Here is a 22,215-nt window from a genome sequence, read left to right on the forward strand (position 1 = left end):
AGACAGGCACAAAACCCATGTACTTATGATGATAAAGGATGCTGAGCTAAAAATTTTGCTTGTAAATTATAGAACATTAAAATCCCTTTTTTAAGACAAAGAAAATAGAAGCTGAGCGATCAAACAAAAGCAGTAAAGTAACCACTTTATAACACTAAAAATAGGAAAAGGTAACCTGTACCATCGTGACACTATTGTTTTAGGCTCATCTCATTGTGTGTCTATCACTGGTGCTCAAATAAGAAACTGGGCAGGGAACTTGCTAATTCCTTCAGTATCATTCACAGTCCCTCTGGGCAAGCGTTGAGCCACAATCTGGCCCACAGTAGAAGTGCTTAGTCTTCAAAGTTGCCTAGGGGAATGAGAAAGGGGCAAGAATCCTGCTCATTACCATGCACAGCCTCCCTGCATCTTTCCTGCAGCTGTGTGGGGTTAAGTAAGAGGTCTGCTTCTGGAGTGGTGCAATGATAATCATCTCTTATTCAGGGTTAGCTGTAAAAGCCGAATCTCCCTCTGAGTTACTAATCCCTACTTGATTGTCATATACATAAGCTGAGTTAAGCAGCTACCCTACCAGAGTCTGGCACAGAATACCATGCATTTAGCAGAGGTGGAACAAGTGTAACCAAGCACAGATGTGGGTGTTCAGTGCCATTGAAAAATCAGGCCAAAGACATCCAAAACCACAGGTGTCCAAAACAGTAGATGCCTTGAAAATGTGGCTGCAGGCCATGTTGCCAGTCAAACATCAGATTTATGACAGAGCCAAGAACAGAACCAGACTCTTTTCCTTGCCTTAACCACAAGACTATACTTGTCTCTTTCTGGGCACATCTACACAGCAGGACTAAAGTTCAATTAAGCTATGCAACTTGAGTTACATCAATTGCATAGCTGAAGTCGAAATAGCTTAATTTGGCTTTTGGTGCTGTCTACACAGCAGGAAGTCAAAGAAAAAACACTCTTCCTTTGACTTCCCTTCCACCTCATAAAATAAGGGTTACCAGGAGTCAGATTAAGAAGTCCTCCAGTTCGCCACTATTTCAAAATAATGACTTGTAGTGTAGTCACACTGAGTTATTCCAAAATAATGTTGTTATGTAGACATAGCCTCAGAGGCAAGATCTTAGCGTTTCTATCTTGGCTGAAAAAGATGAAAGGAGGTTAGCCTGTGATCAAGCAGGTAGCAGATATGACTTTAGGTCCCACATCAGCTTCTTGTGTCTGATACTGTAGAGAGGGGTGTTTATCTCATTAACTACAGTGAAAACGTATGTTGTCAGAGCTGCAATCCTCCAGGCTAAAGCCTGCTTACAAGTTGCCATTGTTGGCATAAAGCCCTGGGGGCACAGTGGACGTTTCAAGGATGAGCAGGGGCATATTCAGAGTATTCTGCTTATGGAAAGGACTGAGTATTAGCTGGCATTCTCTGTGAGACCAGGTGAGTCAGTATCGTTTAAAAGAGTCCTTAGTTTGCACTCCAGAATGCTGAGGAAATTTTCCCCCTCTACCAGCTGTAAGATTCAAGAACAGAAAGGTACCATAGAACCCCTTTTCCATATGCTCAGTACATCTGAAGATCTAACTTAGACTTGCAGGTATATGACTTTCATATGTTTTAGAGTGCACAGAGGGCCAGGTCACAAAGGAAAACTACTCAATGCAGCTGACTTCCTAGTTCCAGTCTACCCTCCAAAGCAAGATACCAAAGGTCCATTGAAGAAAATTAAAAAAAAAAAGCCAACCTCTTACAAAAGGTCCCTTTTATAAACTGGATATCAAAGCAAAAATAATTCTGCTTCAGCAGACCTCCCAGGGTCTATGGACTAGCTACAAATATAACCACAGAGTGAGCTATGGGCTTCATTTCTAGAACAGCACAATTAGACTCATGGGCATTGGACAGTAGTGTCCTAGCAGCTTCCTGACCCCTAAAAGCTGACCTTATATTGACCCCTTTATTAGCAATGATATGCAGCTTCCCCAAAGAGACCTAGCTATGCTTCCTGGACTCTTCAGATTTGAGAAGAAAATAGTTCTGGGTTCAAGCACTGTGGATGTTATCTATTCCCACCGCGCCTTTCATATGGAACATGTACATTATACATATGATTTTATTTGAAATGAAATATTTTTTAACTAATCAGTCAGTTTCACATGTGTCTTACAATTGATCTTGAAGGAAAACACCCATCAACAGATACATTTCACAGGCATTCAGAACTGTTTTTGCTCACTTTCTGGTATTTCAGAGACTTCTGAAATCACTTTTACAAAAATGCAAGTTACACCCAACTATAAATTAATTAGCCTTCACATGATGCATGAGAGTATAGGGACAGGAGTCTCCCCTTTCTTCCATCTACTTTACACCAGTATAACTGATTTCATTGGAGCTATTCCTGATTTATTACAGAATGAAATCAGAATCATGACCAAACTGTACAAAAAGTTAAAGAACATACATGCTTCAACTTATATGCCAAATGTACCCTAGGACTGCCATATTGAAGGCCACATTCTTGTCTAAAAGTTTACACATCAGTCATTTTTACTCTACAACTGCAGCATTGACTTCTTTGGGTTGTGGCACTCTCAGAAAGAAAAGATTTGGATATCTTTTACCTTGTGATACTTTTAGCCATGTTTTCTCAGGAAGAGCAACAGAGTTTGCAGCTAACTGTTGGACTCCATTTTGAATGAGGCAGGGGGGTTACTATTTGTATCTTCATTCAGCCCCACCTAATGTTAGAAATGTAGTATTACCCACTGACACTGCATGGCAACCTAGTGGTTGCTGAGTGGTTAGAAATAATGAGGAATGGCGCCACAGTCTTCAGCCCTATGCATTTGCTATGTAATCTGGAATTTGAAGCTCTATTCAGCATCTTGCTCCAGCTGTAAGAGTTTATTCCACTTTAGGAATTATTGCGTGATCAGGGTGGCATTTACAGGGGAGGTCTTGGAAGTGTACTAGGATTGCCAGATGGTTTCAACAAAAATACCGGACACACTTTACATTACATCACAATCTACATTACATCTTATTTAGAAAATATCAGACATTTATATGTTCTCATTTATATTTTCTCAATTTGTTTCCCAAACAGAAAGCTCAAATACTGGAGTGTCCGGTTCAAAACCGGACACCTGGCAACCCTACCTGCCACTTTAGGCATTACTGTTATTCACCAAACCTCTCTGTTCAGCTCTGCCTAACCCTGTTGGTGCATATATATCCACTGTTAAAGTGCCTCAGTTTTGGTATCTGGCCACATGCTGCTGACACTGCTCAGCAGCTAGGTACCTAATTCATGCCTAGGTCCCATTGGGATTCACAAATAATGAGTTTCCCTGCATAGCTTGCCTTCAAGGCCCAATGTGGTATATGTACTCTGAACCCATACAAACTGGCCAGGGGAGGAACTTGTGCCCTCCCGTTAGCTCAGTACTTTCACCTGCACTGGGGAAACCCTAAGTTCAATGCAGAACAGAAAGCTGGGTGTTTCATTAATGGTCCCTAACCACTGACCTAGTAAATCACACACACAGTTCTTTTCTCTGGCCCAATGCAGGTTAAATTATTTACATGTCTTGGCATAGCTTCAACAGGAGAACCTGCTCTAACACTTCTCCATAATTCTAGCTAAGGTACCCACCTGGTTCAATTCCCTGCACCTTAGCAGTGGGTGGGGGGCAGAGTTGAGAAATCAAACTCAGGTCCCCTGCATTCTGAACAAATGGGTAAAAGGTAAGAAGTTAGAATTTAGCTCTACTTAGATTTCAGCTCAAGCATGCTAATCTTCTTGCCCTTAGAGGATTTTATGAATGGGTGACTATTTCACTACTTATTACTGGGACTTTGTAACAAAAATTAATGTATTGTTGTTTCTTCTTTGATCTGAGTCAAATTTCAGGGCTCTAGAGAGATAGATAGAAATTGGTGATAAACAAAACTGCATCAAAGAAATGCCTATTTACAAATCATGGACAATACCGTGTGTCTCTGAAGGCAGAAGAAGCAAATAGCACAAAGGATTTCTTTTCTTCACAGCACCAAGAGCAAAATTTTCAGCCTTTACACCAAGTCAAAAACCTCTCTCCAAGTTTATTCCAGGGTCAGACACCATGCTTCCAGCTACTTTTTCAGGTTCTCTGTGTATTTTCCTGTTTTTCTGTGTTCTGCCCTCTCTCTCTCTTATCTCTCCCCAAAAATATTCAGGAAAAGTTCCTATTCCCTTTCTCTTAAGTTCATGCCTATCAATCTCAATGAGTTCTTAATTCAGAGTTGAACAGTAAGTGGTCCAAGGGGCAGATGAGTTTCACTGCTGGTGGGCTGCCAAATGCTTTATTTACCTGAGTATCTGCAGGTACAGCCATTCTTAGTTCCCATTGGCTGTGGTTTGTTGTTCCCAGATACAGGAAGTAGTGCAGGCCGGGCCACCATTTCTAGTAGCCACCATTGGGAGAGCCAATGGGAGCTGTGAAGCTACATCTATACTGTACTCTCTGGTGGAAGTAAATATGCAAATGAGGTGAAGCAGTGAATATCACCATGCCTCATTTGCATACTTAATTAGTTGCCATTTTTGCACAAGAGGCTTTTGCGCAAAACCCCCCTCTTGCGCAAGAGCTGTTCTGCCGGGGAAAAAAGCGGCAGAACAGCTCTTGCACAAGAGGGGGCTTTTGTGCAAAAAGAAGAGATGTAGATGGCTCCTTTTTGTGCAAAAGCCCCTTGCACAAAATGGTGGCTCATTAACTATGCAAATGAGGCACAGCAATATTCATCACTTCCTCATTTGCATATTTTATTGCGCAAAAGAGCGCAGTATAGATGTAGCCAGAGTATCCATATCTGTGGATACTCAGGTAAATAAAGTATTTGGCCACCCCTAGGTGGCAAATCCTGATGAATCTCATCCAGCTTGCAGGCTGCTTATTGAGCAGGGTCTTAACTGAACCATTTACAGTACTGTAATGGACCAGATGGCTCATTACTCTGGGAATAAGTATCAGAAGGCTCGCCATGTTAGTCTGAATCTGCAAAAACAAGAAGTCCTGTTGCACCTTATAGACTAACAGTTTTATTGGAGCATAAGCTTTCGTGGGCATCTGATGAAGTGATTCTTTACCCAGGAAAGCTTATGCTCCAATAAATCTGTTAGTCTATAAAGTACCACAGGACTTACCATTGTTTTTACTCTGGGAATCTTTCCACCACTCTGTCTGATGTAGAGGGAAAGGGTTTATCTAGCATTGTCCATTTCAACATCCACCAGCACAGAGCTTCTTAATCTGCAGAATGCAGGAGAACAAGAAATATGCTGATATCAAAAGGGACCTGTCTCTACAGTCAGATTGTGGCTAATGCAAGAGCAAGAGCATCAGGTTAGGGACAGCAGCAGCTAGCATCTGGCTATGAAGGGAAGGCTACGGAGCAAACAATTTGAAATTTAGGGCTGGAAGTTTGAGAGTTTACAGAGATGAATCCTTCTGTTGGCAGGGGACCAGCAGGAGAAACAGATGAAGCCATGAATATGAAGTAGAGAGGCTGCAATGGAAAATGTTTTTATACCCTTGCACCATACTGCCCCTAGGGGCTGCATTAGGAACTTTTGCTTTGATTACCTTGGTCATTATAGTTGTAAGTATTGTCCCTAAAGTATTTGCACTATTTAATTTCTTGCAGCCCCAGTAAAGGAATTATCTGTTTCTAGTAGCTAGTGAATATTTATGGAAACCTGCTGTCATCCGGAGAACCTAATGCTTGGAGCACATACGGTTACTCTTCTCCAAGCTTGTGATAGGCAGAACACTACCAGACATCAGAGGGGTTAGTGTACCAGAACACTCACAACAAGAGCTTGCATTGAGGCCAGTACAGGATATTTATGGGATTGTAAAATCCCAAGTATTGTGTCCTTTTAAAACATGGCTGTAGTCTGCACATACTGCGTACGCTGTTGCCGTAAGTCCACAGCATACATCTCCTGCTCTACACTTGTAGCATGACAAATTGCTTTAGCCCTTTTACCATTTCCATCATCCTCAAAGTCTCATGTCACCAGCTCCATCATTTCAGTAGAATAGCATTGCATGTGATGCCATTGGGAACTTATCAGTGCCCCCTCTACATTAGCCATAGATGAGAAGAGTGCCAGTGAGGTATTCCTTTCCCTCATTAGCTGAGTGAACTTGGCTCCAGTGCAATCAAAGCTGCTACTTGCCCTGCAAATCTGGCACCAAGTCCAGGAACTATACTCCTGACCTGTCCACAGCAGAGACATGAGCTGTCTCATAAATCAACCATTTAAATTTGATTCCAGTAAAAACTTTACCTACACATTTTCAGGCTGGGAAGCAAAATTCTTTCCATACGAAGGAAGGAAATCAGTTCAACAATTTTTTTCTCATTTCAGTTTCACTGAATGGTCTGTTGTTACAAGCCCTCCATTCAAATGTATAAGGTTAAATATGTTCAGCCAATTGAGCAATCAGATTAGCAGAACATTCTTAAGTGCTTTATAATGACACTGAAGATCTCACTTAAACCTACAAAAAAAAAAAGGTAAGTAGGGTAATTCAATTTCAGTTGGCTCATCCCTAGTGCAATTCAGCTTATAAAATATATTTAATATGTACTGTAAAATATCGCATATGTGAACATATTACACACACACACACAATATTAAAAGAATACTAAAGTTGTAAAGTCCTTCAAAGGTAGGGAATGCCAGTATTACGGTTGCCATATACCCAACGAAGAGGAGGATCCCCAGTGGGCCAGTCCGTATTCCTACAGCCTTCTAGGAAAATTACTTGGCGGCTCTTTCACAGAGCCATGAGCATGGATGTATACCTGACATGGTTCACGATCTCCCTTGACACCTGCTTCTTCTGTGGTGAGAGGGAGATTCTGGCATAAGCCTCGCTTTCGGCATCTTCACAACCTCCTCCTTAAGTTTGATTACCCCGATCTCCTGATTTACACACATCTTGTGCCTCCCTCTCCCCCCGGTCACAAGACCTTCTTGATAGCTTCCTCTGGGCACTGGCCAAGGTGGCAGTCCACAGTACTAGCAGGGAGAAGTGGAACAGGGGTATACAGTGTTTTTCTTTGTGTGACTCTGCCCTGGAGTCATGTCTCTGGGCACAGTTTCTCTGGGCTGTATTTGCTGGATACCAGTAAACCTTTGAAGAGCAGTGCTGTCCAAAGTTCTGTGCTCAGTATCCTGCTCTGGATCCCTGATTATGAACCAGATTGTGAATCTGTAACTCCCCAGTTTCATCCCTGTTTTTTCATTAGTTGTCACCATGATCATTTGATGCTTGTGGCTTCTTCCCATAGGCTGGAGGGAGGATCATTTAAATGCATCCAGCCCCACACTTGTACATCCCCAGTGTTTCAATAGATACCTTTCCCATTAGACCACCCTTTATCTTGCCTGGCTCTTGGGCTACATAATTCCAGTTTCTACAGCAAATGAGGATCCTTCTTCCAGTTTCTGTCCCAACCAGTCCGTGTCTCCTTCCACCATCCCAGCTTTTCACCCAATCTCAGTCTTCATACACATTGGATCCCACAGTTTTAGTGTTTCAGCCTCCAAGTCTTTGTTCCAATCTTTCAGACCCAGCTGTCAGCATTCTAGTCCGACTGTTATTCCTCCTTACTGCCTGGGTGCTGACATGCAGAGCACTGAGTTCTGGTGCCTGCTGCTACAACATCCCCTGAAAGTTGGAAGGAGGAATTGAAGGGAAAATCCTGCTCAGTGCCTATATCCCTGGTTTGAAGCATGATCTGTGCACATGGGTTGTTTGATAAATTAGCAGCCAAACAGTAAAAGGTATATGGTGAATATTTGCAAACTGAGATTTTTCAAGAGCTTATTATTCAGCCAGACTTTCATAGGGTTGGCAAAAGGTGCATTTCCTGCATCTGGGAAACCCTGCCCTTACCACATTTCAAACCCTTGCTCCAAAACCTGCAGGCACTAGAGTTTCTCAGTGAAATGATTGCGAGAAGCTGGAGGGTTTTTTTAAACATGGGCAAAACAACCTATCTTTCCCCAAACTTCATCTCAGAAACATCGGAACCATTTTTAGTTGAAAACTTTTCCAGTAAATCAGCCTGAAACAGATACCCAGCATGACATTTTCTCTCCAAATGGTTAAAGTAGGACAGAATTACCCAACAATTGAAAATGCTGTCTTATAACTGGAAGAGCTGAGTAAACTTAACTATACTTAGCATCACCAATTCCAGCTATAATATGCACCAGGCACACATACGTTACTACTAATGTAATAATTCTATGCAAAATGGCTAGGAATGAAACAGGTACAAAGAAGGGTCACTAGGATGATCCGAGGAATGGAAAACCAGTCTTATGAAAGGATACTCAAGGGCTGCGCCTAGACTGGCATGATTTTCGGCAAATGCTTTTAACAGAAGTTTTTCCATTAAAAGCATTTGTGAAAAAGAGCATCTAGATTGGCACGGATGCTTTTGAGCAAAAGCACTTTTTGAGGAAAAGCATCTGTGCCAATCTAGACGCGGTTTTGCGCAAGAAAGCCCTGATCGCCATTTTCGCCATCGGGGCTTTTTTGCGCAAAACGGTTCTCAGCTGTCTACACTGGCCCTCTTGCACAAAAGCATTTGTGAAAGAGGGCTTTTTCCTGAATGGGAGAGTCATTGTATTTGTGGAAGAACACTGACAATCTTACATTAGATCATCAGTGTTCTTGTGCAAATTCAAAGTGGCCAGTGTAGACAGCTGGCAAGTTTTTCTGCAAAAGCGGCCACTTTTGTGGAAAACTTGCCAGTCTAGAGGCAGCCAAGGAGCTTGGCTTGTTTACCTTAACCATAAGAAGGCTGAGGGGAGACATGATTGCTCTCTTTAAATATATTAGAGGGATAAATATCAGGGAGGGAGAGGAATTATTTAAGCTCAATACCAATGTGGACACAAGAACAAATGGATATAAGCTGGCTGTCAGGAAGTTTAGACACAAAATTAGACAAAGGTTTCTAACCATTAGAGGAGTGAAGTTCTGGAACAGCCTTCCAAGGGAAGTAGTGGGGGCAAAAGACCTATCTGGATTCAAGATTAAGCTAGATGGGTTTATGAAGGGGATGGTTTGATGAGATAACATGATCTTGGTAACTAATTGACCTTTCACTATCAGTGGTAAATAGGCCAATGGAGGGATGATAGGAGTTACTATAGAGAACTTTTCCTGGGTGTCTGGCTGGTGAGTCTCGCCCCACATGCTCAGGGTTCAGCTGATCACCGTATCTGGGGTCGGGAAGGAATTTTCCTCCAGGGTAGATTGGCAGAGGCCCTGGAGGTTTTTCGCCTTCCTCTGTAGCATGGGGCATGGATCACTGCTAGAGGATTCTCTGCATCTTGGGGTCTTTAAACTATTTGAGGATTTCAATATCTGAGATATAGGTGAGAGGATTATTCCAGGAGTGGGTGGCTAAGATTCTGTGGCCTGCATTGTCCAGGGGGTCAGACTAGATGATCATAATGGTCCCTTCTGACCTTAAAGTCTATGACTAGTTAGTGATAGATGCTTGGGAGCATCCACCATCCTTGTGCAGAATTATCATGTGTAACACATACTTATGGGCTGGGGGTGGAGTCCCCTTTTGTGGATTCTAGCCACAAGCTCTGCCCCGTCTGCCTGCACTGCCCTCCATGGCCATAATCCTATGAACCCCTTCATCACCCACAAGCCCTCCATCCCTTTTTCCCCCCAGCAGCCAGAGGACCCCTGAGCTGGCCAGAGGCTTGAGTACCCCACTCCTCTCAGCCAGAGGTGCTCCCAACTCCCCACCTCCCTGATGGAATCCCAAGCCAGCCATGCCACGCCTGCCCTCCTCAGGCCCCAAACCACCACAGGGAAAAGCATCTCAGACTCTTGTCTGGAAGAAGCCTTTGCTATGCCTGACTCAGATTCTGGGGCAGCAGAGGAGGTGGTGGCATTTGCTCCTCAGCTTCCTGGGTTTATCAGGAACTTCTCTAGAATTCAGGGAGATTACTGATGATAAACCCAGAAATACTGCACATTGCCACCCCAGCGCCACACTCCTGAAATGAAAAGATTGCATGAGAATTTCAGTGTTTTAAAAAGTTGTCCATGTTTATACATAAAAATGTAAAAAATACGGCAAGCACGGTACAAAGTGAGAAATGTCTCAGAAACCAGAAAGCAAACCAACCCGCACCAATTATTACTTTTATAAAGTCTCATTATTTGTAAGTCAATCACATGATATTTGGGCATAACTCATGATTGTTGAATGTTTACAGTTGCCAATATGGGATTAGCAATAGAAGTGGATGCCCAGTTTACAGTTTGCCTTGTCTCCCACAGAGAATAAAATCCTCAGAAGTATGTAGGCGATAACTCCCATTGAAATTATTTTTTTTCTGACTGTGATATGTTACTATATAAGATTTTTAACCTCATTAGTAACTCTTTTCACAGTATATCGTGCAATGTGCTAACATTGTGTGATAACCTCAGGACAGACTGCACTGAGGATGGAGCAAAATAATACTGCTGACACTTGTGCATGTAAGTAACTAACTTTACTTATGGGATTGATTCCATTGAAATCAGTGGGATTGCTTGTGTGAGCAAGTGTTGGCAGGATCAGACCAGTAGTTCTTAATTCTCATCCCTCTGGGATTAAATCAACATGTTCATGTTATTTCACCACAATTCTTTGTCTTCATGTGAAGAATAGTGGCGTAAAGCCAAGCTAGATAAAAGATTGCCATTGTGAACATCTCTACAGAATGAAGATTGATGGAGAAACTGGGGAGCTGCCTTGACCATACAAAGCATTGGAAGTGCCTTACTTTTGTTATTTTGTACAGACCTACTGGCTAACATATCTAAAAAGTCATCTTCCTAGGAACAGAAACTTTACTAGAATGCTTATTAGACACAACACTTCTTTTGAGAGGCTGGGAAAATTTTGGTTTGGAAAATATGGTCATGAAATGATAAAATAATAATAGTAAATCTTTTCATTTACATAGCTCTATACATGTTTTAAATGCTATACCAGTATTAACTATGGAGTAGTGGTAATTATGTAATGGCCTTAAGGCTCAATCCATCCCCCATTAAAATCAATGAATACAATTCCTATGATTCCAATGGCAGCCTAGTCAGGTGCTCAACAACTGAACACAGATGACTTCATGAGTCATTGATTGAGCTGGCTGACCAATACTAAATCTGTAAGAATTTATTTTTTAAGGGATTTCCTTGGCAGTATTCTTGCCCTACTATTTTCACTTTTGTGTTATTGATTTTTAGGGGGCCTTTTTCAAAACCCATTGAAATTACTCAGCAGAAGTCATTCATTAAATAAACAAGTGCACATGGAAAGCAGAAGCTAACCTCTCATGCTAAAATGCATACAAAAAGCACATTTCAATATCCATTCTAGGAGGATTTCCACCAGAAAAGTGATTGGAAGGATTACATACCTCTGATCAGGGAATACAAACGCCATGTGAAATATATATGAACAAAAACCACTCACTCTGGACATTAACGCTCATCATGGAACTGTGGCCATTCTGCCTCGAGCAAGAGGGAAAAAACAAACAAACAAGGAGTCACAGGCTTTTCCTTCTCCCACTAGATTATGCTACTCAGGAACCTGATGTTTTGGAAAAAATGCCCTACACATCCAGTATGCTGCATTCAGAAGGAGGGGTAGAAGGGAGGAGACCAGTGCTAGCTAAACCAACCATTAGCAAAATTATCTGACAGGTGTTTGTTCTTACCCAGCTGGGTGTTATTTAGTCTTGACTCAGTGAGCTTGAAATGCTTTAGATACACCTCAGGGAGTCAAGCTCCCCGCTGTTCAAATGACAGTGACTCAGTAAATGGGTTCCTTATATATGTGCCAGCATACGTTGCTTCTGCCTGCATGATTACACCTCGACTCCGACAAAAACCAGATGAGTTCCCATTAGGCAGAGAAAGACTGTCTGCAGCTCATACGCCTGAGTGCCCATATAACTATGCAGGCTCCATCATGAAAATATTACCTGTATCAGTCCTTTTATTACAGAAATGTTAGGCACAAAATGCCCTTTCATGTTGCTTTGCAGTTAATGAAAGAGATGAATAACCCAAATCTCTAAAAACACTAGAGGCTAATTGGGTTACCCCATCCAGCTAATAGCAAAAATGTTTTAAGTCCTCCTCAGTGCTTAAAAATATTAAGCTAAAAAGAACTGCTGAATGTTATCTGAGAAGCATAATGAGGAGCAGAAGTAAACCACAGAATCATCATTATTTATTTTAAGAAATAGTCCTAAGACTGAGTTTCCCCAAGTATTAAGGTGTCCACATTCAGTGTTCTTGTTCATTCTACATAGTGTAGGTGCAAATGGTGAAATATGGATCCAAATCTGTCCTTCCTTAAAGTTCTGGTGATTCTAGTTTGAGTCCTTCTCTAATTGCCATCAAACAGATCAAAGCAAATAGAATCATCATTCATATGAATAGACTCTCTCACCTTGCTTGCTGTAAGGATATAATAATAATAATGCTGACATTGCAAGGTAGAAACTATGAGACAAGTGATATATAGTGTGGGTTTGACTGGAAGCATAGCTTGGAAGAAACCATTTTATAGCAAAGCACAAGAAACTGAAATTAAATATAGGTCTGAACAACTTGGAAAGAGGATCAACTGGATCCCTAATGGATCAAACTATATCATCTGATGGAAACAAATCAACAAGAACCATTCTGATGGAAAAGCAAAGGAGAAGACCTAAAAGGAACAGAAAGAGGTAGCATTACTAAGCTTAATTTTGAAAAGCCTTGTTATTCAAGCTCTCCTATTGATTCCAACGGGTCTATTTGCTCAAGTATTATGTATGCGAATAAAATTTCTCAGAACTAGGCCCAAAATGTGGAACTATATAACTTCTGAAAGTAGCGTCAATTTGTTTCATTTCTGTTATGATAGAAACTATGAAAATTGCATTAGCACTGCAAATGACCGAGTAACAAGAAAGCATTCTACAAGTACATTAGAAGCAGAGGAAAAGCAACGATATGTCTGCTATTCATTTGGAAGAGGGGGAATAGTAACAGAAAATGTGGAAACAGCAAGTGCTAAGTGACTTTTTTGTTTCATTTTTCATCAAAAAGTTTAGTAGTGCTTGGACATCTACCATAGTGACTTGCAGGGAAACCGAGGTAGGATCTGATACTAAAGTAGAAAAGAACATGGCAAGAATTACTCGGGAACCAGCCAGCAGTGGTGGTATTTGCAGATGCAGGCTGCAGTAGAGAGCATGGAGACCCCTCCAGGGGCCACACAGAAAGTGCTTGAACCAGCTCCAGCTTTTCCAGGAACAGAGTGGAGTCAGGCAGAGGCACTGACCCCTGTGCTAGCCCTGAACTGGCACCCAAGCCCCCTCCCAGAGACAACACTCTTCACTCCATCCTGCCCCCCACTCTCTGCCCCAGCCTAGAACACCTCCTGTATCCAGAACGTTTGGCTGCAAGAGGGAGTGAGGGGCGCAAGCTCTGGGAAAGAGCTTGGGTGCAGAAGGGGGCTCCAGACTGGGGTAAGCTCCCTAGCAAAGCACTCCTGCTCCCCAGCACTCTTCCCAAGTCTGGAGTCCCTTCCCACATCCAGACTCACTCTCAGCATCTATGCCCCTCACTCTCTCCTGCACCTCAACACTCTGTGCTGACTGTTGCTAATCACCATATTGTCTTCTTGGTGTGAAGTCTCTGAGAAGAGATTGGGTAAATCCTTGGTTGCTCTTAAATTAAAAAAGTGATCTTGGGAGTAAAAAGTTTGGAGACCACTTGTCTAGATAATATTTAATCTTGCCTCGAGTGCAGGGAACCGGATTAGAATGTCTCTCGTCATCTCTTCCAGTCCTACGGTTCTATTTCAGTGAGGAAATTTGGAAGATAATTTCTCAACCTGATGCTGAGCCATAGTGCACATATAATACAGAAAACAAAAGATGAACTGTTGGCTATTATGGCCATTCTAGTCACTGGATTTGAACCTAACAGTCAAAATCACTAGTGAATTGAAAAAAAAAGTACGGTAAGAAAATATATAGAAACAGAGAGCAATTTATACAGTCTATCATAGACATATGGAAGATCGTTCCTTTCACAAAGACTTTAGTTTGTATTAAAAGTTAGTGGTCAGCCCAAAGAGCCATATTCTTAAAAATGATGTCTGTCTGCCAAATTTTGCATGTCAGTTTGCATGTAAAATACCCAAATTTGCGCAAGTAATAGATTAATACATGCAGAACTTGGACACCCAATGGGCTATAATTGAAAATCAGGTGTTCAAAGAACTGAACAGAATGATAAGTACCCCATGAACAGAATGTGAAGTACCCACCCTATGACCAAGCTGCAGAATCATCCTCTTCCCCCCACCATACGCTCTCACTTTTCTTTGGCCCAATGATTCTTCCACATGCCAGGTGGATGCTTTAACCACTGGGTGGAAAGCTATAAGGTGGAGGAGTTTGTGATTGTGGATTGTTAACAGAGAGATTGGTGTTTCCTTGTAAACTATGTTTAATCACTGTGAAACTTTTTGGGGTGCCAAGAACTGTGAATCACCTTGTTACCTCCCTGCCGTCAAAAACACGGATACTTGTCAATGCTTAACCAGGTGTCAGCTCTCTGACACCACTAGCTTGTTTGCCACTCAAATAATCTCCCCAGGGTAATGTTGGGGCTCACTATGATTTACAAACTAACGAACTAACATCCCAGCCCCCTAGCCCATTTGATGAAATCCTCTATGATACCCAGCACATCACTGACTGCTCACAGAAGTACCAAGGGGACAGTGTACATATTACCTTGTATGAGTCAAACGAGGATCAAACCTTGTATAACATCACCGCACTGAGATGTATTTATAGTGGAAGCAATCATAAGTTTATTATCAAAGGCTAAGATTTAAGAGATAGTGAATAAGGATACGTGTAAAGCAAAATCATAACAAGCTTTCTAGAGATATATTTTATTTAACAGGCTAACCACCCAACTAAAGTAGTCCTAATCTCATCCAAACTCTTCTTGCAGAATTTACAAACGAGACTGGTTGGCATTCCCATTTTCATGAATGTAATCACATGGCTTAATTACTTCCTACAGTTCAAAATAAAAGTGTCTTTTCCCTTCTCTCCCCCAAAACTCATTGTTGGTCCCCCAAAGTCCAGATTACCTCCTGTAGTATATTCGCTGGATAATTATTCCCTGACTTCATGTTGACTTCACATCCCATGCTGACTTCATATGCAAATGAGGCTGCCGTTGTTTTGATTTATTTGCATGTGAATTTAGACAGACAGGTAAATAGATATGCTTTGGAAGAAACCTATTTGTCAATCTTCCCACGGACACAGATTTCAAAACATATTTTCAATATATATGTACACACTACCTTAAATATCATCTGTACACATTGTGTAAGTCCCTAAGTAGATCCAGGACATTCACTAACTTCAGTGGCTGTACTTCTAATTTATAGTAGTGGAAGTAAGGGTACATCTACACTGCACTATAACTATTCCAGAATACATTATTTCGAAATAGCATGTCTACACTGCAGGGAAGCCTCAAAATTAGGTCGAGGCAGGCTTCCCTAATGTAGACATGCTATCTTGATTTAGACCTGCAGGAGGCACTGGGGAGGAATAACTTAGAAAGGCCCTGGTGAGGGGCTATTTTGAAATAGCAGCAGTGGAGCGTCTACACACATCTTATTTTGAAATAGCTATTTTGGAAGAGGCGTTATTCCTAATAGAATGAGGTTTACAGATTTCGGAATAAGCTGTCTGTTATTTCAAAATTATTTTGAAATAACAGAATGGCTGTGTAGACACTTGCATTGTTATTTCGAAATAATGCTAGTTATCTGAAAATAACAGTGCAGTGTAAATGCACCCTGAGATCAGAATGAGGCCCAGTACAATTTAATATCTGACAATCTCTTGTAAATAACAGTGAGAAAGAACAAAATACAAACTATTCAGCATAGCTAACAATTCTTAATTTTCAACCATTGTCTATACACTGTTGGTGCAATTCCCCTCTCATTTATATTAGTGTAAATCAGGAGTATCCTGAAGTAATGGAGTTATACAGGACAAACTATCTTTGCCTAAAATTATCTACATACTACAGTTCATGCAGTAACAATCTAGGTATGCACTCTTAGAAAACTTCTACAAAAATCCAGTCAGAATAGCATGTGTGTCTTAATTCCCAAATATCAATTGATCTAGATTTCCAAAATATACTTGTCTGTATTTAAAATATTATTGCAACCTTGGATTGCTTAACATAGTCCCATTGATTAGGACAAGGCAGTGTGATCTATAATAGTTGTGCACTATTGACCTCCTAGCTAGTCAATCGTTTTATGTAAAAAATTATTGGCTGGCTAACCACTGATGGAGACAGAGTAGTGTGATCTTTGACATAAAATATAGAAGCCTCAGCAATGGAAAATACTGATGGTGCAAGAATGTTTACTTAAAAAGACATTTGAAACATCACATCAGCTTCATTTTGTCCCTTCCTTTGCATCTTAAGTTTTTAAAACATACGAGAAAACCAAAATTAAGAATAATGTTCATCAAAATTGTGCAAAAAATATTCACAATCTTGGGCAGGACTGATGTCCTAATATACTTGGAGTGACCTCATCATTGTACACGGAATGACAGTAAGACAAAACTATTGAAACTCAGAATTCTTCCATGTAGGGTTACCCAGGATGGGTGTTGCTAATTCCAGATTTGTTCCACATGGGTTAGAAATTAGGTTAGCAAAACCCACATGCAAATTAGATGGCAGCTGTCACTGGTGTTTCAAGCAATGTGTCACTGAACCATGCAAGGTGTCAGCAATGTCAGCTTTCTGAAAACTGATCTGAGAAACATTTAATTTGATCAAAAATCTCCAAAGGGCAGGCATGCATAAGATGAAATAAAAAGCTAAAAGAAATTCCAAGATGGAAGAAAAGGCATTTCTCCCATTGCATAGTCATGGATTTCATAACAAAAATATGTTGCTTGGTAGGGCCAAGAGAAATCACAAAATTGGCTATGCTTTTGCAATATTTAATAGTCCTTTTTGGTAACTACAGTTTCTAAAACCTGTAATTGCTGCTCTGAAAAAAAAGGGAGAACTAACTACATGGAAAATTCTCATGGTGCAATATAGAATAGATTGTCATCTGTAAATGGGACAAGAATAATTAATCCTGCAGAGTAGGTAATACAATAATTATATAGATATCCTCAGACTGATTATTCTCTCAATCACTCCAGTAGTATACATGCATAAATGATGACTTCTGTGAATTATTAGACATTTACACTTGTGAAAAAGAAATCAGGCTCACTGCATTTTGAAATGAGCAACAAATTGACAATGAAACAAATTTCTTCTAGCCCCAAAATAATCCCCAGTTCAAAGTCGTACTGGATATTATCTTTTGTGCCTCATGCTTAAAATTAAGTCTATACATTCTTCAAATTAGGTACCTCCTCCTTCTATAAGTATCTCTATAGAGCTCAGCACTCTTTTGAGCAGTATAAAGACATAACAATAGAATCTATGTCAGCTATACATAGAAGTCATCTATTCTGCAGCATGGTGGTAAAGGTGCTTTTGAATTCTAACTGCAGGCAGAGAAATTACAATTTGTGTGGATGTCCTGGATCTCAAATACTTTTTCTTATAGGCTACAATTTGATCGGTTTGTTATCCACTGAAATGCAGGTATTGCAGAAGGGAGAAGAATTCAGTGCTTTGGGTTCTGGCAGAGAATGTATCATTTTTGTTGTTGTTATTATCTTGGACAATCTCCAAGCAGGAAACCTAAGGAAATCTAAATACCTCTCAACAATGGGTGTCTAATGAATAGGCATGTAGTTCAGTTACTAGACAGTGGTGATTAGAATAAACAGTGCTATTACTCTTTGTACTTTAGTCAATATAGCCTCTTATTTCCACACAACAAAGAACCCAACTGGTAAGAATACTAATTACTATAATTAATAAATTAAATATCCTTATCCCTTTCCATCTGAGGATCTGAAAATCACTTTACAACATTCAAGAATGAAGCCTTGCAATACCTTTGAGAGGGTCACAGTGTAGATTTATTTTAGAACATTTTGGGAACACAGCATTAAGGGGACCAAAACCGCAGGTAAATCCGTCTTACTCTGTATAAAAGTTTTACATAGAGGCTCATAACTTTGCTCCCTTTATCAATGAAAAAGGAATGTGCACAGTTATTGCCCCTCCCCCATATAACAATTGTTTGTACTGGGTTTGATAATAAATAAAGCTGTTTTTATTAAGTATATAAAGTAGGATTTAAGTGGTTGTAAGTAATGACAGACAGATCAAAGTTACTGAGCAAAAAAAAAAACAAAATATACCAGCTAAGCCAAATACACTTAAGCTATGTCTATACTGCACCTGTTTTGTGCAAAAAATAAGCAAATGAGGCGAAGCGTGGAATATCGTTGCACCTCATTTGCATAATTAACGAGGCTCTGTTTTTGCACAAGAGGCTTTTATGCAAAAAGGAGCCGTCTACATGGCTCCTTTTTGCGCAAAAAACCAAGAGCCTTTCTTCCTGAAAAAAATGAGGAGAAGTTGTTACAAATTATAATTTTTCACCTTAGTTCTTATTTCAGGAAAAATTCTTCAGGCCAGAGCTAATCTTGTTTCTGGCCTGGGTCTAGCATCTTCTCCCCTCATTAGAGTTCTTTTCTTTCTTGGGCCTTTAATCTGTCCTCTTGAACTGGAGAGCTTCAGTGATGCCAGCTGAAGACAATCAGATTTATATCTAGGCCACACCCTAAAAAAACCCCACCCAAATAGGGACAGTCAACCCTTGGATTAGATGTTGTATTATACAATCTAAAGAATTCTGGAGAGGAACTTTGATTTCAGATCTATGAATAACTAGGATTTCAGACAATACAAATTATGGCAGAAATTAGAAAGCATATTAGTATTCATAATCCATACATACATACCCCAGCATATGGATGAGCATTCCCTATGAAATATATAAGGAAAGTTTATCTTCATAGCAAAAAACCCAGCTGATGTTCACTTTTATTGAGATAAATTACATTTCTCTTGTTATCCACTGGGAATGTTATCATATACAGGCAGTCCCCGGGTTACGTACAAGATAGGGACTGTAGGTTTGTTCTTAAGTTGAATCTGTATGTAAGTCGGAACTGGCATCCAGATTCAGCCGCTGCTGAAACTGATCAGTTTCAACAGCGGCTGAATCTGGACGCCAGTTCTGACTTACATACAGATTCAACTTAAGAACCCCAGGCATCCCCAAGTCAGCTGCTGCTGAAACTGATCAGCGGCTTATTCCAGGAAGCCCGGGGCAGGGGTTTCCTGTAGTCAGCCGCTGATCAGTTTCAGCAGCGGCTGACTTGGGGACGCCTGGGGCAGAGCAGCTGGGGTGCTGCTGGGTTGGTCCAGTAGCGCCGCCGCTCCTCGGCGCTACTGGACCAACCCAGCAGCACCCAAGCTGCTCTGCCCCAGGCGTCCTGATTCAGCCGCTGCTGAAACTGACCAGCAGTGGCTGAATCAGGACGCCTGGGGCAGAGCAGCTGGGGTGCTGCCGGGTTGGTCCAGTAGCGCCCAGAGCGGCGCTACGGGACCAACCGGCAGCGCCCCAGCTGCTGTACCACAGGCGTCCGGAGCAAAGCCGCGGAGCATGGGGGCAGCGGGACAGCCCAGACGCGCCGTGGCTGTCCTGCTGCTCTTGGGTTCCTTGGCTTTGTTCTGCTTTGCTCCCCGTCTTCCTGGTCTGCAGACCAGGGGGACGGGGAGCAAAGCAGAGCAAAGCCGCGGAGCACGCGGGCAGCGGACAGCCCAGACGCGTCTGGGCTGTCCGCTGCCTGCGTGCTCCGCCGCTTTGCTTCCTCTCCGTGGTCTGCTGGAGACCAGGGAGACGGCCCCATTCGTAACTGCGGATCCGACATAAGTCGGATCCACGTAACTCGGGGACTGCCTGTATATAGTAGCCCAGTGTCTGAGAGTCTGTAATGCCGAAATGCTGGCTGTTCCCTCTGGGGGGGCGCTGTTTCATGAAATGCTGTCTGCTCCCTCTGGGATGCCCGTGCTGCATGGGGAGTGCAGGGCCCAAACGGCCACTCTCTTCCCCGCGGCGGCCTGGCTAAGTGGTGCAGAAGTCAGCCGAGCGCCACGGCGGGAAGTGAAGGGTGGCGGGGCGATGACGTGTGGCATGATAGCGGCTCCAGGCCCCGCCCCCTGGCTGTGAACATCATCACCCCACCCCCTTCACCTCCTGCCATGGCGCTCGGCTGACTTCTGCGCTGCTCATCTAGGCTGCTGCGTAGGGGCAAGCGGCACAAGCAACCGTTTGGGCTCCGTGCTCCCCATGCAGCACGGGGAGTGCAGAGCCCAAATAGTTCTACTGGACCAAGGATATTGCCAGACGAAAGAGTCCCAGTTTAGAGAGCACACTCAATAATTATTTTTTGTGCTGATTCATAAGAATACACAATCACATTACTTAGACAATCACTTTTTTTCCAACAAGAACTTTTTAGTACACAGTATGGAAAATGATCAATGAAGCAAATAGTCAACATTATTATTTTTTTAGCCTCATCAGCGAGTATGTGGTCCCCTACCTTATTTAGTACACATCATACAAACCTGGAATTTGAATTCCAGTGAGAGTTCTAGAAATACCATGAAAATTAAATATAATAAATGAAGACATCCAATAGGCAAAAACTTTGCATTTGGAAACCCTACCCTAGAGAAACAGTATGAGTATCTATGATCAGAAATTTGCCTGATATATTTGAGTCAATTCAGATAAATACTAGATACAAAGTGAAGAAATGTAAAACTGATTATTCACAGATAAAAATTAGCAGATATACTTTACAGGTCTGTCTGGTGAAATGATGTTCTTATAACTAACAAAGCATTAAAGAGTTTAAGTTTCTATACATAGAGAAAATGGTTTTTGTGGATGAAAACCCTGCCTAATGAGTTATATGTAATGGATAAGTCTTTTATAAAAGATTATTTTGTGCAAAACAATTCTCCTGAAACTGGGATAGGGGTTTTTTGTTTTGTTTTTTAAGTGTCTAGACTATGTTTGATAGTTATTTTATAGCCCATAATAGTCAGATACAGATTTCTAGCATCATATTTAATTCTGAACTTCCAAGTATGTACAATTAAAACAAAGCATATAGAGAAGTTTGAGGCATGAAATAAAAAAGAAGCAGACAGCTCCATTACAACAAGGACAAAGTCATCAGCCACAGGAAAAAAATGCAGGAGGTCACAGACAAATTGAGAAATGGAATGTAATGCGTTTAGTAAACACAGCTAAAGAAAAAAGCTTTTGTAATCAGCAGAGACATTAAAGTGCAGCAATAGTGGTAGAACACAGAGATACAATGCAGTCTGAATTCAGGAAAATATAGGAAATTGGAAAGCCAACATTCAGAGTAGAGGAAACAAGAGATCACCTCAGAAAGAAAATGACCTCAAACAGACCTTTGAAAAAATGCTGGCTAAAATATAGACCTTTGTAAAAACAAATAACTTCTGATCACAGAGCTAATTTGTTTAAAACCTTGGTATTAACCAACAGAGGTATTAACCAACTCAGGTATATTCAGTTGAGTTGGAATGGCCTCAGTTGGGGGCAAACAAATATTTTAAACTGGGATAGGTAATTGAAGGCAGAAGCAGGGAAGAGAAACAATGAGGACCTAGGAGGAATGAATTTAGATATTGGGTACGACACTAAGAACTTTTGAAATGCATAATCAAAAGAACTTAAATATGATTTTCAACAGGAACATAATGTTGGAGTAATTCGTGAAAGTATTCAAGGAACTAATTTCTGCAGATGATTGTTACAATTGCAAATGAGACCATATTACATAATTAAAATTAGAAAATATGCAAAATCAATACAAGGAAAATAACTTCAGGATCTTGCTAGACAATTAGGGCCCCAAATTCTGATCACAATTACGTAAGTTCAATCACAGACTTCAGTAGGGTTGCATGAGTGCAAATGAGGGCAGAAATGTACCCATTGGTAATAACAATGAATAAAAG

General features: G+C 41.2%; 1 long non-coding RNA gene across 1 annotated transcript in view; it reads right to left on the reverse strand.

The window, feature by feature from the left end:
• Window positions 1–11,773, reverse strand: part of LOC142830593 (uncharacterized) — a 65,353-nt gene extending 53,580 nt beyond the window's left edge. Inside the window, exon 1 of the long non-coding RNA XR_012905970.1 lies at window positions 11,567–11,773. This is a non-coding gene — a long non-coding RNA (uncharacterized LOC142830593). The remainder of the gene's footprint in view (window positions 1–11,566) is intronic.
• Between the last annotated feature and the right edge of the window lie 10,442 nt (window positions 11,774–22,215).

The sequence above is a fragment of the Pelodiscus sinensis genome, chromosome 9, assembly GCF_049634645.1.
Source record: "Pelodiscus sinensis isolate JC-2024 chromosome 9, ASM4963464v1, whole genome shotgun sequence".
NCBI classification, from domain to species: Eukaryota; Metazoa; Chordata; order Testudines; family Trionychidae; genus Pelodiscus; species Pelodiscus sinensis.